This window comes from Oncorhynchus tshawytscha, linkage group LG11, assembly GCF_018296145.1.
Source record: "Oncorhynchus tshawytscha isolate Ot180627B linkage group LG11, Otsh_v2.0, whole genome shotgun sequence".
Classification (NCBI taxonomy): domain Eukaryota; kingdom Metazoa; phylum Chordata; class Actinopteri; order Salmoniformes; family Salmonidae; genus Oncorhynchus; species Oncorhynchus tshawytscha.
In genome coordinates this window covers 13,678,768-13,696,541 of record NC_056439.1, presented here as the reverse complement: position 1 = coordinate 13,696,541, position 17,774 = coordinate 13,678,768, and the positions used below count along the sequence as shown (strand labels likewise).

The following is a 17,774-nucleotide window of genomic DNA, read 5'->3' as shown; positions in this document are numbered from 1 at the left end:
TGCAAGTTGTTGAAAACAGTCCACAATGTTCATTTCAACTCAAATAGACAGCACAGAAAAAAATTGGACATCCAGAGTGCATCTCAAACATGATTTAGAGCTTGTTTAATGGAAAAGTGCTTATTTCTGTATTTCCATGTTGCAACTTGCTGAAAACTGTCCACAATGTTCAATTCATCTCAAATAGACAGCACAGCAAAAATTGGACATCCAGAGTGCATCAAACACGATTTAGAGCTTGTTTATGGAAAAGTGCTTATTTCTGTATTTTCATGTTGCAACTTGCTGAAAACTGTCCACAATGTTCATTTCATCTCAAATAGACAGCACAGCAAAAATTGGACATCCAGATGTCCAATTTTTGCTGTGCTGTCTATTTGAGATCAAATGAACATTGTGGACAGTTTTCAGCAAGTTGCAAAATTGAAATACAGAAAAAACTTTGTTTTCCATAAACAAGCTCTGAATCATGTTTGATGCACTCTGGATGTCCAATTTTTGCTGTGCTGTCTATTTCAGATCAAATGACCATTGTGGACAGTTTTCAGCAAGTTGCAACATTGAAATACAGAATAAACTTGTTTTTTCCATAAACAAACTCTAAATCATGTTTAATGCACTCTGGATGTCCAATTTTTGCTGTGCTGTCTATTTGAGATTGAAATGACCATTGTGGTCAGTTTTCAGCAAGTTGCAACATTGAAATACAGAAAAAAACCTTCTTTCCATAAACAAGCTCTAAATCATGTTTGATGCACTCTGGAAGTCCAATTTTTGCTGTGCTGTCTATTTGAGATGAAATGAACATAGTGGACAGTTTTCAGCAAGTTGCAACATTGAAATACAGAATGAACTTGTTTTTTCCATAAACAAGCTCTAAATCATGTTTAATGCACTCTGGATGTCCAATTTTTGCTGTGCTGTCTATTTGAGATTGAAATGACCATTGTGGAAAGTTTTCAGCAAGTTGCAACATTGAAATACAGAAAAAACCTTCTTTCCATAAACAAGCTCTAAATCATGTTTGATGCACTCTGGATGTCCAATTTTTGCTGTGCTGTCTATTTGAGGTGAAATGAACATTGTGGACAGTTTTCAGCAAGTTGCAACATTGAAATACAGAAAAAACTTTTTTTTCCATAAACAAGCTCTAAATCATGTTTGATGCACTCTGGATGTCCAATTTTTGCTGTGCTATCTATTTGAGATTAAATGAACATTGTGGACAGTTTTCAGCAAGTTGCAACATTGAAATACAGAAAAAAATATTTTTCCATAAACAAGCTCTAAATCATGTTTGATGCACTCTGGATGTCCAATTTTTGCTGTGCTATCTATTTGAGATGAAATTAACATTGTGGACAGTTTTCAGCAAGTTGCAACATTGAAATACAGAAAAAACTTTTTTCCCATAAACAAGCTCTAAATCATGTTTGATGCACTCTGGATGTCCAATTTTTGCTGTGCTACCTATTTGAGATGAAATGAACATTGTGGACAGTTTTCAGCAAGTTGCAACATTGAAATACAGAATGAACTTGTTTTTTCCATAAACAAGCTCTAAATCATGTTTAATGCACTCTGGATGTCCAATTTTTGCTGTGCTGTCTATTTGAGATTGAAATGACCATTGTGGAAAGTTTTCAGCAAGTTGCAACATTGAAATACAGAAAAAACCTTCTTTCCATAAACAAGCTCTAAATCATGTTTGATGCAGTCTGGATGTCAAATTTTTGCTGTGCTGTCTATTTGAGATGAAATGAACATTGTGGACAGTTTTCAGCAAGTTGCAAAATTGAAATACAGAAATAACGTTGTTTTCCATAAACAAGCTCTAAATCATGTTTGATGCACTCTGGATGTCCAATTTGTGCTGTGCTATCTAATTTGAGATGAAATGAACATTGTGGAAAGTTTTCAGCAAGTTGCAACATTGAAATACAGAAAAAACCTTCTTTCCATAAACAAGCTCTAAATCATGTTTGATGCAGTCTGGATGTCAAATTTTTGCTGTGCTGTCTATTTGAGATGAAATGAACATTGTGGACAGTTTTCAGCAAGTTGCAAAATTGAAATACAGAAAAAACGTTGTTTTCCATAAACAAGCTCTGAATCATGTTTGATGCACTCTGGATGTCCAATTTTTGCTGTGCTGTCTATTTCAGATCAAATGACCATTGTGGACAGTTTTCAACAAGTTGCAACATTGAAATACAGAATAAACTTGTTTTTTCCATAAACAAGCTCTAAATCATGTTTAATGCACTCTGGATGTCAAATTTTTGCTGTGTTGTCTATTTGAGATCAGATGAACATTGTCGACAGTTTTCAGCAAGTTGCAACATTGAAATACAGAAAAAACTCTTTTTTTCCATAAACAAGCTCTAAATTTATGTTTGATGCACTCTCGATGTCCAATTTTTGCTGTGCTGTCTATTTGAGATTGAAATGAACATTATGGACATTTTTCAGCAAGTTGCAAAATTGAAATACAGAAAAAAAACTTTTTTTTCCATAAACAAGCTCTAAATCATCTTTGATGCACTCTGGATGTCAAATTGTTGCTGTGCTGTCTCTTTGAGATTAAATGAACATTGTGGACAGTTTTCAGCAAGTTGCAACATTGAAATACAGAAAAAACTATTTTTTTTCCATAAACAAGCTCTAAATTTATGGTTGATGCACTCTGAATGTCCAATTTTTGCTGTGCTGTCTATTTGAGATTGAAATGAACATTGTGGACAGCTTTCAGCAAGTTGCAACATTGAAATACAGAAAAAAATAACAATTCCATAAACAAGCTCTAAATCATGTTTGATGCACTCTGGATGTCCAATTTTTGCTGTGCTGTCTATTTGAGATTGAAATGAACATTATGGACATTTTTCAGCAAGTTGCAACATTGAAATACAGAATAAACTTGTTTTTTCCATAAACAAGCTCTAAATCATGTTTAATGCACTCTGGATGTCCAATTTTTGCTGTGCTGTCTATTTGAGATCAAATGACCATTGTGGACAGTTTTCAGCAAGTTGCAACATTGAAATACAGAAAAAACGTTTTTTCCTTAAACAAGCTCCAAATCATGTTTGATGCACTCTGGATGTCCAATTTTTGCTGTGCTGTCTATTTGAGATCAAATGAACATTGTGGACAGTTTTCAGCAAGTTGCAACATTGAAATACAGAATAAACTTGTTTTTTCCATAAACAAGCTCTAAATCATGTTTAATGCACTCTGGATGTCCAATTTTTGCTGTGCTGTCTATTTGAGATTAAATGAACATTGTGGACAGTTTTCAGCAAGTTGCAACATTGAAATACAGAATAAACTTGTTTTTTCCATAAACAAGCTCTAAATCATGTTTAATGCACTCTGGATGTCCAATTTTTGCTGTGCTGTCTATTTGAGATTAAATGACCATTGTGAACAGTTTTCATCAAGTTGCAACATTGAAATACAGAAAAAACGTTTTTTCCTTAAACAAGCTCCAAATCATGTTTGATGCACTCTGGATGTCCAATTTTTGCTGTGCTGTCTATTTGAGATCAAATGACCATTGTGGACAGTTTTCAGCAAGTTGCAACATTGAAATACAGAATAAACTTGTTTTTTCCATAAACAAGCTCTAAATCATGTTTAATGCACTCTGGATGTCCAATTTTTGCTGTGCTGTCTATTTGAGATTAAATGAACATTGTGGACAGTTTTCAGCAAGTTGCAACATTGAAATACAGAATAAACTTGTTTTTTCCATAAACAAGCTCTAAATCATGTTTGATGCACTCTGGATGTCCAATTTTTGCTGTGCTGTCTATTTGAGATCAAATGAACATTGTGGACAGTTTTCAGCAAGTTGCAACATTGAAATACAAAAAAAAAACGTTTTTTCCTTAAACAAGCTCCAAATCATGTTTGATGCACTCTGGATGTCCAATTTTTGCTGTGCTGTCTATTTGAGATCAAATGACCATTGTGGACAGTTTTCAGCAAGTTGCAACATTGAAATACAGAAAAAAACTATTTTTTTCCATAAACAAGCTCTAAATCATGTTTGATGCACTCTGGATGTCCAATTTTTGCTGTGCTGTAATATTTGAGATTGAAATGAACATTGTGGACAGTTTTCAGCAAGTTGCAACATTGAAATACAGAATAAACTTGTTTTTTCCATGAACAAGCTCTAAATCATGTTTAATGCACTCTGGATGTCCAATTTTTTGCTGTGCTGTCTATTTGAGATTGAAATGACCATTGTGGACAGTTTTCAGCAAGTTGCAACATTGAAATACAAAAAAAACGTTTTTTCCTTAAACAAGCTCCAAATCATGTTTGATGCACTCTGGATGTCCAATTTTTGCTGTGCTGTCTATTTGAGATTAAATGAACATTGTGGACAGTTTTCAGCAACTTGCAACATTGAAATACAGAAAAAAACTCTTTTTTTCCATAAACAAGCTCTAAATCATGTTTGATGCACTCTGGATGTCCAATTTTTGCTGTACTGTCTATTTGAGATCAAATGAACATTGTGGACAGTTTTCAGCAAGTTGCAACATTGAAATACAGAGCTGGTCTCACTCCACGTCTTTTTTGCCTCACCTGCTCAGCGGTCTTGCCTGATCCCAGGCAGTCCACAATTTACTTGTTGATCTTTCTATGCCCAAACAGTTCTTTATTCATTCTCAGTACTTCACTCTCTTCCCAATCGCTCCACTTTACTGCTGTGTTCCTGTTTCCCCTTTTATTTGCGTTCATCTCTCCCTCCTTCTCCAGACAGTAGTGAGCAATGTGTCTGTGTCTTTTGAGTTGAGTAAGTCCCATAGCCGTTGCAAACTTATCAGGACAGTGTCCACAGCCGTGGTAACCGTCCGTTCTTCTCCGGCTCCCCTCTGCTCCCCTACATTTAGGGACATGGCAGGAGATGGAGTGGCTATTTCCGCTGGACTTACCACACTTCCGACACACATAAACCACCGAAGCTGCCGAATGAGCCACCGCAAAGTGACTCACTGCTTTTTCAACGGTCTCCAGCGGCCTTCCACATCGCCCACACTCCAGACCACAGATGGGGAGCGATACCCGCAGGGTACTTTCTACAGCCTTATCTCTCGAGTAACTGGTTTGGGCTTTTCCAACTGCATGAGCTGGTTGTGGTGGCAGCACGACATCGCTACCCCTGCCCCTCGATGTTGGGGTAGTTGTCATTGATTCGCAGACACACTGAGGCACCACCGAGCCCACGTCTTCCTTCCCTTTCAGGTCATCAGGGGGATCTGGGTCTGAGGCATGAGACTTATCCTGAAAGGATACGTTTCCGCAAATTATTTTTTTTGCGATGAGGAGATTTCCGGACATCCACAACCCTTTTCTTTTCAAGCAATGCTTGGTTTTACACGTTCTTTTCCCGTATTCGCTCTTTTGAACTGTTTTTTCCTCTCGCTTCTATTCGCCTTCTTTTCGCACCTCCAAGCTTTGCTTCTCACAATCATGCCCTTGGAGTAGCATGTGTGGGTCCATGGTTGATCCCCAGTTTGGACCCTCCGGGTCGGAAAATGTTTAGAGTTCATTTCCCTGGTTATCAAGTGGCTAGGATTCGGTCAAGTATTCACTTCTACCAATCACTCATTTTATTTTTTTCCCGCCAAACCCCAATGAACGCTCCTACGCTCAGGGTCTTGTATTGGTTTCTTTCGCACGCACGGCCAGTGACTAGGCAGAGTTGGGAGATTTCCCTCCTTTCCTCCACCTATTCTTCGCCATAACGCCAGGCCATTAGTAGACAAAAGGTTTAAGAATAGGGAGGCTTCTGGGGCTACGCTGCGTCGTCCCCGAAGCGCAGGTGAAGCTGTGCAGACATTAAACCCCCACCTACGCTGGGGCTTAGAGAGGTTGACTGGGTTCCCAGTGCCGCGCGAGGATACTGGGCGATACTCAAGCCGCTTATAAGATGTTAGACCATTTTGGGAAGACCCGTTCACTGGACACCCCCAATCCCCTTCGGTAGCGGCCTCTCCACCAGCCCATAGGTGAGTCATGCAACCGTGGCTAATGGGGAAGGGGGATGGAGCCAGTCGGGCACATCCCAGGCAAGAGGAATGTGGGGAAGCGGGCTAAGACCTTTGACACCCACATAGCGAGAAAGGAGAGGCGGGAGGCGTGAGCCCCCTACCCTACCAAACCATAGCTGGTACGCTCCCCTTTATTACACTTAACATTACTCAAATTCCTCTTCAATAGAGCTCTGGGGCTCTGTTCCCAGGTTTTTGATCTTACCTTTAACCCACTATCTATATATTTACTGTCTATAAGGCCCTATAGCTTGGCCTTAATTTAATGGAGATCTATCTCCTCCCCCAGTTTAACCCATCTTCCTCTACCCACCTCGGCCTATATTCAATTGTGGCCTTCCATTTAACTTTATCCTGTTACCTCTTTGATTCTTGGTATAATTCCTGCCCCTTGGGATGTAATTGGACTTGGGTAGCGCCCTTCTTTGACCGTTCCCCATACAGAGTTCGTAGTAGCCCCTAGAGTCCGGGGCTGAGGTCGAACACTGGGCAGAAATCACATCGCGTCATCACCCACCTTGGGCCTTCGCGATGCTTTGTTTTAATTAAACAGTCAGATTCCCTGGTCCGCACCAGTTATAATTCAGCTGCTAGGCGCCGGCCGAGGCAACCCCCGGAGACCCTGCGTAAACGAGGCCAACGAGCACCGTAGCTGAGGAGATCCGCGAGAAGGGCCCGGCACGCGTCCAGAGTCGCCGCTGCCAACCACCAACCCAACATCCACCGATCCACCTTCGGAACGCCGACGGACACCACCCCAATGAACCCCCATAAGCAGCCCCTTGCGAGACCACAAACGAGAGCCCACAAGATGGGCCGCACAACGAACTTCCAGCAGTGGCGAGAGAAAGGAGGCGGAGCAACTGCTCCCGCGGCTCGAGCCCAGCCCCGCTTCGCACCCCAGCCCGACCGACCCAGCCCTTAGAGCCAATCCTTATCCCGAAGTTCTGACTTGGGGATCTGACTTGCCGACTTCCCTTGCCACCTTTCCAACAAGTCAGTTTGTATAATTTATGCCCTGCTGGAGCTGCAACTGTAAGTGCTGTTATTGTGAGGTGAGCAACAACGGTTCAGCCGCGAAATGGTAGGCCACACAAGCTCACAGAATGGGACCACCAAGTTCTGAAGCGCCTAGCGTGTAAAAATTGTCTGTCCTCAGTTGTAAAACTCAATACAGAGTTCCAAACTGCTTCTGGAAGCAACGTCAGCACAAGAACTGTTCGTCAGGAGCATCATGAAAGGGGTTTCCATAGCCAAGCAGTCACACACAAGCATAAGATCACAATGCGTAATGCCAAGCGCCGGCTGGAGTGGTGTAAAGTTCACCGCCATTGGACTCTGGAGCAGTAGAAAAGCGATTCCTGGAATGAATAATCGCGCTTCACCATCTGCCAGTCCGACAGACAAATTTGGGTTTGGCAGATTCCAGGAGAACGCTACCTTCCCCAATGCATAGTGCCAAATGTAAAGTTTGGTGGAGGAGGAATAATGATCTGCTGCTGTTTTTCATGTTTCGGGCTAGGCCCCTTATTTCCAATGAAGGGAAATCTTAACGCTACAGCATACAATGACATTCTAGACGATTCTGTGCTTCCAACTTTGTGGCAACAGTTTGGGTATGGCCTGTTTCAGTGTGACAATATCCCCATGCACAAAGCGAGGTCCATACGAAATGGTTTGTTGAAATCGGTGTGGAATAACTTCACTGGCCTGCACAGAGCCCTGACCTTAATCTCCACCTTTGGGATGAATTGGAACGACAACTGTAAGCCAGGCCTAACCGTATAACATCAGTGCCCGACCTCACTAATACTCTTGTGGCGGAATGGAGGCAAGTCCCCGCAGGAATGTTCCAACATCTAGTGGAAAGCCTTTATAGCAGCAAAAGGGGGACCAACTCCATATTAATGTCCATAATTTTGAAATGACATTTTTGACAAGCAGGTGTCCACATACTTTTGTATATGTAGTGTATCAATCACATAGTGGGAAGGATCCTATAAATCACAAGACTGTGTGAATGCATGTACCACTCCGAATAAATAAATACTGTGCCAGGATGGATGTCGAAACAAAGTCAATGTTGAATGTGAATAGATTTTTAGATTCATCCTCATCAATGACAACATTCTAGAACGTAGTTATCACTCATCGAAGTATCCGGGGTAATCTGGTTAATGATTATATAATTTATTAAGTGGCCCTTTCCTTATAGAATGTTGACAGCTGTATAGAAAACATTAGATCGCTAAAATTCTCAAATTTTACTTAATAGCTGCACTCACCGACACAGGATAAACTTTATCCCCCATACTGACCAAACTGCTAAGTTGCCCCTCACTATAACTGCGCTTTTCCACATGGCCAGACTTATAGTGCTCTTATCCCCTTTAAATGCTCTTATGTTCATCTTTGAAAATGCCATAAGGTCTGAAATAGACACAACAGTTGACATACTGTACAAACAATTATATACGCTAAGTAAAATAAAACGCTCCGCTAACTAGCTAGTTAAAGTGTAGTTGTGGCTAGCTAAGACAGAGAAAGGGGAAGCAAATTCATGGATTGGGAACAGAAGGTCTCTGATTGCGCTGGTGAACGGTAGCTGGCAGTGTCGACTAGAGATGACTTGCAGGAACTTTGTGCAGGAATTTGGAGTGTTGCTGAGGTCTTCTCTGTTCTAATTTTTTATAGTAAATTGGCGGTGAATATAGTGAAACCTCAACTTGTCCGAGAGAGAATTACATGGCTATCAAAATGTCACGCCAGGGGGAGACTACACGAAACACAGACCTTATATGAAGTTGTTCTAATCTTCCAGATGCAAAAATGTATTGGGAAAAAAACAAATGGAACAAATTGGGCTCCCGAGTGGTGCAGCGGTCTAAGGCACTGCATCTCAGTGCTAGAGGTGTCACTACAGGCACCCTTGTTCAAATCCAGACTGAATCACAACCAGCTGTGATTGGGAGTTCCATAGGGTGGTGCACAATTCGGGTTTGGCCGGTTTAGGCCGTAATTGTAAATAAGAAATTGTCCTTAACTGACTTGCCTAGTTAAAAAGTTCAAATAAAAAATTGCTAGGTTTTACCACTAGGTTTGATGGGTAATTGTGATGCGTCCACTGTTCCAGTCTATGGGCGTCAACAGGTAGCTAACATCAATTTCAACTGATGGGGTTGACAGGTCGTTGAACGTTGGAAAGTGAAGCTATTCCATCGATTTTCCCCTTCACTTCCAAGAGGATCAGCCAACATCAGCACAGCAGAAAAGAAGTTGAGCAGTGGTAACATTGCAAACTACATTTGTTTATCTAAACAAAAATCTAGCTAGCTAGCTTTCATAATACGCTGGCTAGCTTGCTAGACATTCCAAAGAAAATCAATGTAATTAGCCATCTGCTATCTGATTAAGTGATTTGTAACTTTACAAGCTAATGTTAGCAACGTTAGCTTACATTAGCTATAGCCCTAGTCTACTTGAAGAACACAAACTCTTGCATCTTTCTTAGCAAAGAAAAAGTGAGTTAGCGAAGGAGAGAGAGAAATGGGGGAGGCACAGCCAGGCATAGGTAGGCGTGTTTGCCAACAGGCATCGGTAATCAAAAAATGTAGGCTATCGCAATGCTGTATTTCACAATTTCTTAGCTTGCAATGTTTAGCACAAATTCACTAAACTAGGGGCTATCAATGAGTAGGCTGAGGTATTCTACAAGCAATAGACCAAAGACCAAACACACCACCAACCACAGGAGTCGGAGTCGACACCACTATACATCCTACTGGACCGTATCTAATCGTTAGCTAACTAACTAAATACCGCAGAGGCTAACCGAACTGACCTATGTGTTCTATTTTCAGAGTTCGATCCCATCAACATTTGCAGCGGCATTGTGCTGCCATCCTGTTCAAAGGTAAACAGATAATTTTATTACAATGGTTAAGATGGATTTTCATTGTGTTCCATGGTGTTATTCACACCCTAGTGGAGCTTTCTGGTACTTAGAAAGACTGTACGCAAACAGGAAGTAGAGAATTCATTCTGCACGCATAGAAGCAGCTAAAAACAACGCTACTGTGCAGGTCTTTCAATTTAGTTATTTCTTGTCACGCTTCAGCCTTGGAAAATATTTGTTTGTAAGTTCGATTCAGGCATTTAGCTAGTGATGATAATCTTGTTACTGATAGAGTTGCCTACATATCAATGTTGGTTGGTTGCATTTACTCACACAAATTGCCTTGCCTTTCATGTATGCCGTCAGCTGTATTACTTTGCTTGTGCGTCATGCAAACTAATTGTAAAATATACAATACTGTAGTTTTGTTACTGTTTCTAGTGTAATATGCTTTGTTATTCTACAGAGATGGTTGTACATTATTAGAGTAATTAAAGGAGTTAGCCAATTACCATATGAGTAACAATTAACTATATGGTTTGGCATCATGCCAGATGCATGGTACCTTAGCACGTACTTTGTGTTTATGCAATTTCAAATGTATAATGTAGAGCTACAGTATGTCGGTGTGAATTGAATACTAAAGTATATTATTTTCTGTATTTTGCAGTTTCGCAGCATAAACGTTTTCAATATATTCATTCAAGAAAAGTCACGCCTTGGGAGTTTTATTGAAGACTTAGTTTTTAGCTATTTGTCTAGTTTTGCATGGGAATGCAACTCAAAGGCAGAATAGGCATCATCATCACTTTTGCTAAATCCTTCCATGACGAGCAAATAAATATCCTGGAGCTAGGCATAAACATGCTCCGTGTCTTGTTGTCATAGTTAGTGTGTTTATAAGTAGGCTACAACTTCTACTGTAGTTTTATCTGTACTATGGAGGCTTAGTTGATTGTTTATGTAAAGCTTAAAGTCTAACCAGTTGTCAATCCCTGGACAAAATTATTCCAAGTGCATCAGAAACCAATATAGCGTTGACTTCAACTTCTGGATCAATTCATTGTGGTATTCCTGAAATGTATTTGGAAGTAACTAGCTACAATCTTATTGCTAACACAAGTAATGTAGTGAGTTGGTGTATCATTTCAACGTTTATTTGTTGTCAAGTAAACATGTTTCAATGAAACAGTAGATTAGCCTGTTTGGGGGTGCGCTGAGGTGTTCGGAGTCACTTTGATACAAGGGGCGATTGTTGTTATGGGACCTTTCACATCTCCTCTTGAGAGTCATCAACTTACATAAAAAGAGAGCTTATATTGCTAGGTAGCTACCAACTGCAAAATCACTTACTTGTTTGACATTTTCCCTCCTGGTCCAGCTGGTCCAGGCTGCTGCTGCCAGTTGATCTTGGAGGTTCTGAAGAACGTCTCCAGCACCCCTCTAACCATATGTGCGTTGAAACTTTGATGGTTTGTTACACACACGATCCATGAGGTTTGCAGCGACCCTCTACGGTAAGAACTGTCTGCGATCGAGTTTGTTGCAGCACAAACATTCCTCATCTGTTGGCTTGACTGGACAGCACCCACATAGACACCAACAGTTGGAGTCTGACAACTGCTCCCCATCGCTACTTGCTAGTCTCGCAATTCTTGTTCTTGCTGTCTCAACTCCTCTTGTATTCCGGCTCAAATGAATAGGGCTGAATGTACCTCTGTAAAAGATCACCAAAAATCTGTCGTCCAGCTCTTGGAAAGAGGAATCATCAGAAGCAGCCATTGTAATTACTTAGCAATCTCGGATAAACAGTGCACAGTGACATAGCTCCCGTGCACCTTTAGAAGCAGATAAGAACATCATTGTCTCTATTGAACAAGGACTACTGTGATCCTGCAATCGGTGAAAGAAAAAGGCCACAATAATTGCTACAAAACATGACTCCATATTCAAATACACTACTATGGTGCATAATTATGTCTGAAAACTTCTCATCACTCATCATTTTTAAGGAGACTGGAAAAACACAACAAATAGTATCTAGCAGTGAAGTTTTCCTTTAATGTGAGATCTTGTAGTTTGTATGTGATTACATGTAATGCTGTGTCATGTTCTTCAGTGCATAGTGGATTATCTATGTTGACTGTGTGGTAATGGTTATGGTAATGACCATTATACAAACTGTATTTTTTCATCCCCCCTCCTCTCCCCTGTAACTATTCCCCAGGTCGTTGCTGTAAATGAGAATGAGTTCTCAGTCAACTTGCCGGGTAAAACAGGGGTAAACAAAACAAATTCCTGTAAATTACTACCTGTAATGATGGTAATGGTAATGACTGTTACATTAACTGTAACGATGGTAAGGATAATGACTGTTACACTAACTTTATGTGACTTGTGGGACAAGACCTGGGTCATGATTATTAAATTCAGTTGGTAAATAGTGTCAGTCCACACATTAATACCTTCAGCATCCAAAAGAGGGCATTTATTCATTTTGACATTAACACCGTCTCAAAGAAAGCATTTATCTGAGTTCATATTTTCTATATACATAATCATAAAACACTATAAGGAATGAAATTGCAATGTCTTATGTCATCAGCATCAGTTCATCGAGTGAGAACATGTCCCATCCAATCATTTCAGATCTGTTCCGCGAAAATGTCTACCCTTCTTTGCAAGGCATTTCTGGTTGATTTTCAGATTTTCTTTTTTAATTAATTTATAAAATACAATTTTAAAAACATAATTCCACTGTGACATTATGGGGTATTGTGTGTAGGCCAGTGACAAAATAATATTTTAAAATTCAGGCTATATCACAACAAAATGTGGAAAAAGTAAAGGCACTGTATGTAATCAACATTTCCTTATCAATTTGTATATAAATGTACATTCAGTTCAGTTCAAATGTATTTGACCGTCAAATGGATGTTATAAAAGGTTCAATAAAACTGGCCTTCTTTAGACTAGTTGAGTATCTGGAGCATCAGCATTTGTGAGTTCAATTACAGTACAAAGGTTTTCAGCTGTGCTAACATAATTGCAAAAGGGTTTTCTAATGATCAATTAGCCTTTTAAAATTATAAACTTGGATTAGCTAACACAATGTGCCATTGGAGCCTATGTAAATATTCCATAAAAGAAATCTGCCATTTCCAGCTACAATAGTCATTTACAACATTAACAATGTCTACACTGTATCTGAGCAATTTTATGTTTTTTTATGGACAGAAAATTTGCTTTTCTTTCAAAAACAAGGACATTTCTAAGTGACCCCAAACTTTTGAACGGTAGTGTATACTGAACAGAAATATAAACACAACCTGTAAAGTGTTGGTCCCATGTTTCATAAGCTGAAATAAAAGATCACAGAATTTTCCATACACACTGTAGCAGGCTCTAGGGTGTGGAGTTTCCACGTCACCAAGTTCAATAACCAAACACACACAGGGAGCACGACTAGAATGCAAATGGATAATTTATTTGGGATATTTGCACACAGTGTGAAAGGTGGGGATCCAGCAACCAGTTCACAACGGGTAATCATACAGCGAATTCTCACGCTTCTCACATTCTCCATAACACACATTTCCCTCTCAGTCCTCTTAATGCAGCCCGCTTCCTCTTTTATCCCCAAGCACTCAATGGCTTAATGATCCAACAGCTTTGCCTCATTGGGACAGGAAGTTCATAAAAGGCTCGGGGGTGGAGCCAGCAGGCTGCAAGACACCACTCTCATCATCTCTCCCTGCCATTTGCCACAGCACAAAGTGTTTATTTCTCTAAAATGTGCACAAATGTGTTTACATCCCTAGTGAACATTTCTCCTTTGCCAAAATACTCCAACTGACAGGTGTGGCATATCATGAAGCTGCTTAAACAGCATGATATTTACACAAGTGCACCATGTGCTGGGAACAATAAAAGGCCACTCTAAAATGGGCAGTTTTGTCACACAACACAATGCCACACATGTCTCAAAGTTCTGATGGAGTGTGCGATTGACATGCTGACTACAGGAATGTCCAACAGAGCTGTTACCAGAGAATTGAATGTTCATTTCTCTACCATAAGCTGCCTCCAATGTCATTTTAGAAAATTTGGCAGTATGTCCAACCGGCCACACAACCGCAAACCCAAACCGCAGCCCAATACTTCCAACTCATTGGGTCCTCCCAGGCCTGTCCATGGCTGCGCTCCTGCCCAGTCATGTGAAATCCATAGATTATGGCCTAATGAATTTAAATTGACTGATTTCCTTGTATGACCTGTAACTCAGTAAAATCGTTGAAATTGTTGCATTTATATTTTTGTTCAGTATATTTGGACATTTGTTTATTTTGTCTCTCTATTCTCCAGGATTTTGGATTTGACATCAAATGATCTATATGACACAATTGTTCAGAATGTCACTTTAGCATTTTTGGGAGGGTATCATCATTATGCCTCTGTACCTATCTCACTCGTCATTACTCATGATTCATTAATGATTTGTCATAATCGTGGTAGCATCAAAATGAATGTAAGTAGTCAGACAAAGTCTCGTCATTGCGTATGAGATCAAATACTTCACTTCAGACCACATTCTGTATTGTCGCCTCATAATAATTCAAATAAAATCCAAAATTCCAAAATGCTGGAGTACGGAGCCCCAAAAATGACAATGCTAGCTTCACAGTCCAAATTCATACAGTATTATGGGGTATTACCAGACTGACTCTCGTTGAGGGGCCCCCAGCATCCCCATGGGGAGTGTCTGCTCCCCGGAGCCCAGGTCCACCTTAGGCTCCTCACGGACGGGGAAGGCAACATCACTCATGGGTTCCTCTTTGAACAGTGGGGTCTTGGAGTCCTCCAGGGCCTTCTCCGGGTTCACCATCCACTCGTACTTATCCGACAGCTCCTTGCTGATCTGGGAACAGCACCAGGGGATAAAGAGAGGGTTAACAGTGGTAGAAAGCTGCTGGTTGGCCTAGGAACAGCCTTGGGATAATGGTAGATAGCTCCTGGCTGACCTAGGAACGGTACGGGGGATAGAGATTTATCAGTGGGATAATCTAAACGAAACAGGCTAAAATTGTAAAATAAACTACACAGGGTGCAGGTGCCTGGTCTCACCTAGCCATGTCATGTTCAGGAATGAGCAACATACTGAACATTGAAGGCAGAAATGCAGACATATTTCCTAATGGTGAAGGGCTCACCTTTGCACCTGCATGGGGAGAGGGGAGGATGAGAGGAAGAGGGGGCGAGAGAAAGAGGGGGAAAAGATGAAGGAGGGTTGAGAAAGAGAACTAGCCCACAGTAGAAAACTTAGACCATTAACTGTGATAATTCCTTCCCTCATTGTTGCCGGAGGACTGTTCACCACATTCTTCTACTAAACTAAACAATTCAATCGTAATCTGTTTTTGCTTATCTTTAAGTGTCTTGAATGCAGTGTTCAATTGGTAAACATGGACCTCAATACAAAATAATGTGGCTTCTTTGAGACCTTTCATAACGTGGCAATGAACGCCACATATTTAACACACTATCTTTTTACTGGCAGCAAACATTTACTCCAGGCTGTGGTACCATATCTTCACTAGCATTACTTGTTATCTCAATTATTTTAATTGCCTCCTCATAGGAGACTCAATTGACTGCTCTAACTTTTGCTACCTCAATCTCCTTAACCCTTACAGGGCACTCCAAGAACTCTGGATAATGATCCCCACCACAACTGCAACACCGTCACCCTTCTACAAACCGTTCATCAATATACTCTTTCCGTCTGTACACACTTGTAACATGGCCAAATCCTTTACAATTCTTACACTGCAATCGTTTGGGGATGAAAGCTCTTCACATGCGTAGGTATATGCTTTTTATAAAAAGCAGACTTTCTTCTTTTTCTCCATTCACTCAGGAATTTTCTTCAGGTATTCAACCTGAACATCCATAGTCACCCCTGAGATGACTCCTTTGACGGGTGCTCTACTCCGAAGTTCAAAACACAAAACTTCTGTTGTTCGGATTCTTTTGAGGCTCACTGCAATTTTCCTCTGTTCTTCATGAATACAATTAATCAAAAGAAGACCACTCCTGGTCACTCTAACAGACTCCACTTTTCCCAGCGAATACTTCACCATTTATTCAACTTTTTCTCTCCAATTGTTACAGTCTTGCCCCATTGCTGCAACTCCCATACGGACTCGGGAGAGGGGAAGGTCGAGAGCCATGTGTCCTCCGAAACACGACCCTGCCAAGCCGCACTGCTTCTTTTTTTTCTTTTTTCTTTTGAGGGTGGATCAGCTTAATATTCCGGAAACAATGTTGCTTCCAATGTAATTGTCTGCATTATTTCCAATCCCCCATATTTTTTGGGGTAAATATATATATCCATACACGCATACATATATATACATACACATACCTATACTTTTTTAAAGAATATACCTTTATTATTATTCCCCGCAAACCCTTCCGCCGATCCCCCAATTGGAGTAAACTAATAAACACTTCTGCTTCTACATTCAATCCATACATCTTATACACACTCTACAGACACAGTCTACTTTACAATAGTTCTCTCTTGTTTGTTCTTAGTCCTTCCTCTATTTCTGATGTCCATCCAGTTTGATTTCTATTTGTAACTATGCTATTTCACAAAAGCTCCGAACCTATATACATTCTACAGATCCCTTATTCCCTACATTGTTTATCTTGTTATTAGTCCCACCCTTCAGCTCCACTCAACCCCTCCCATCTGTCTCTCAACATCATCCATTTCGGATTTCTACTTGCCATATATTTTTCAACTGTGCTGTGATGCTTCACAAAATAATTGAACCTTCCTATTCTCATAGCTTCTACAGATTGTAAATTAAAAATAAACATTTTTGCTAAAATAATTATTATATTATTGATTGATTTACTATGGCTTTTCAAATCACCCAGTATTGCTATCTGTAGTTTTAGTTCTAGGCAAATGTTGCAATTCTTCAGCCATTCCTGGACTTGTGACCAAAAATGAGCTACATATGGACAATACCAAAATAAATGATCGAATAACTCTGCCTCCTCACAGCAGAATCTGCAGAGCTGGCAAAATTTTATCCCCCATATATATAACATTCTATTAGTTGCAAGAATTTTGTATAGTAATTTATATTGAAAAATTTGAAGTTTTGAATCCGGCGTTGTTTTGCGTATCAATTCATAAACCATGTGCCATGGAATGGGTACATCGAAAATCTCTTCCCAACTATTTTGCAATTTATATGGCATAGCTATCAGTTTTTTGGTCCTTAAATGAAATTGGTATATGTTTTTATTTACCACACTTTTCTTGAACCATTTATGTTCTTTAATACAGGGCCGACATACAAGTTCCTTACTTTTTTCCCCTTCTACTTGCCTCTTCCATTTTTGTGGTAATGCTGCAATTAATTGGTTGTAATTTTGGGTAGAGCAGACATTTCCATATGTCTGTGTTAGCTGCATGTGTGACATAACCCCACCAGTCCTCTTTATGATATCATTCACTAAATTTATACCTTTTTTAAAAATTTCTTCGATAAAATACAGTTTTTTTAATCAATTAGTATATTTGAATTTAACCACAATATTTGTTGTACTATTTGTTCCGTCCCTTCAGGTTGATTAAACTGAAATTGCAACCAACTTTCTAAAGATAATAAAATAAAGATATTTTGGAGATTATTTCCTTTTCAAACAACTGAAAACGAAGCAGGTGTAATCTGAATAAAGGGGAAAAGACCCTTCCTGAATGAGACATTCGTACCAATTGACTAGAG

The 17,774-nt window shown here is 40.0% G+C and overlaps 1 protein-coding gene across 1 annotated transcript in view; it reads right to left on the bottom strand.

Annotated features, from left to right (window-relative positions):
* Positions 1-13,432: 13,432 nt before the first annotated feature.
* LOC112234387 overlaps positions 13,433-17,774 on the bottom strand; it is a 70,567-nt gene continuing 66,225 nt past the window's right edge. Inside the window, exons 5-6 of the transcript XR_006084532.1 lie at positions 15,091-15,184; positions 13,433-14,884 (exon numbers count right to left, since the gene is read on the bottom strand). The gene's annotated coding sequence lies outside the window, so the exon portion shown is untranslated. The remainder of the gene's footprint in view (positions 14,885-15,090; positions 15,185-17,774) is intronic.